Source organism: Penaeus monodon, chromosome 43, assembly GCF_015228065.2.
Source record: "Penaeus monodon isolate SGIC_2016 chromosome 43, NSTDA_Pmon_1, whole genome shotgun sequence".
Classification (NCBI taxonomy): domain Eukaryota; kingdom Metazoa; phylum Arthropoda; class Malacostraca; order Decapoda; family Penaeidae; genus Penaeus; species Penaeus monodon.
The window spans coordinates 16,307,021-16,308,971 of NC_051428.1; positions in this window are offsets into that span (position 1 = coordinate 16,307,021).

Here is a 1,951-nt window from a genome sequence, read left to right on the forward strand (position 1 = left end):
AAGTGTAGTTTTGTGAAGACAGGTTGAGACAACTGTCACCTTGTGTCTGGTTGCTCAATATTAACACCGAATGAGTATAGAAATCGCCATAACAGATTGGACAAGTACCTGCATTGGAAGATCTGCAAGCACATTTTCTATCGGACGCAAGATAATTGTACGAACACCATCCAGAGCCATTTACTGAAGGTAAAGATGCTACAATCTTGTGGGACTTTCCAATTCACACAGATCGTACTATAGACCTTTTCGGTCTGACATCACAACTTGTGTTGTCAATAGCAAACATTTCGTACTGGTGAGAACAAACTGGTTTTCAATACGCGACATACTGATTTTCCAATACAGTTTGATCTTTTATTATGGTTTTACATGATTAAAATGTCTTTTCAATACTTTGATGAGTTACCAAAGGAAGCAAAAGAGAGACATTTGCAGAAATTAACGGTGGCCAATCTGAAAGAATGCCCATATCGACTTCCAGAAGGCTGTTGGTCTATCGATTTGGCAAGTTTGACTAATTTGGAGTATCCTGATATTTATAAATATCTTGTCGAAACGCCAGGTAAGGTTACCCTGTTTTATCTATCTATCGGCATAATTCGAATTTAAACCTTTTCATCATGCATCAATGTATTTGTGCTCACCAATTTAGACCCAATCATTTCAAATATGTTTCTTTATTTGTTAGGACCATACACGCGCGAGGCCATGAAGTCCAGAAAAGGATTGGAGGCTCACAATACATTCCAGTCCTGGCTGGGTCCAGAAAGTGGTATGCTTGAACACAGCGATAACACATGTGTTTCTAACAGCAAGTAGGCTAATTGTTAAATGTCAGTCAAACGTTGTATTGGTTCTATATTGTAAATAATCTGACCTAAAAATATAATATTTTGTTTCGAATTATTGTAAAATATAGTTGTGTGTAGTCTCACCTGTTTGAAAATGTTCCGAGCATATGTAAGCATCCATGCTTCCAGGATAAAAAGTGCTTCCATCGGCATTCACTCTTCTCATGGCCTGGACCCACTGTTTCCATTTTTCCAACTTCTTCGACTTGTCAGGAAATATATGGAAACTCACTTTCTTCTCCATCATGTTATGGTTTGAACAACCAAAGCGACACAGCTTTTCGGCATTTTTTTTAATTAGTATTCGGAAAGTTGTTTACTATGCTTAGTGTAAGTGCCTTCCAGAGTGCAGAGAATGCGGGTTTTTTTCGCCCAGCTGCTGTTGCTAAGCGCTGTTGCCAAGGCGAACCGAAAGGTCTATACAGCGAATCGTCCAGATATCGTCATCAAGGACAAAATAAACAACACCTGCCTGTTTATAGACATGAGCATCCCTTCAGACAGAAGCATCTCAACGAAAGTGTTTGAGAAGATATCAAAGTATAAAGACCTGGAAATAAAGGTGAAAAGATGTGGCATTTAAAAACCAAACTTTGCCTGTTGTTATTGGAGCACTTGGCCTTACAAAGAAAGGTACTGATAAGTTTTCTTGAACAAATACCAGGAAATCCAAAATTAGAAGGTCCAAAAAATAGTATTAAACAGCAAGTGCATGTTCTCAGAAGAGCCTTAGCGATCTAAAATATTTTTATATTCGTGAATTAACTTGACTAGATGTTTTAATTGTAATTGTTCAGCATATTTTTGCATATTTTTGTTGGTGTTCCATTACCTCAAACTTCAATCACCCTAGGTCGCTAGTAGTGACTCGGTGTTTTGATTTTAATTAGCAGATCTAAAGAACTTTTTTCAGTAATAATAATAATGATAAAAATAATAATATAATAATAATAAAACACCAATGACATTAATAATAATAATAATAATAATAATAATACAAATAATAATAATAATAAATGTTATTATTATTATTTCATAATCAGTATTACTATTTTCTTTTTTTGTAATATTGCATTATTATTGTTTTTTTGTATTGT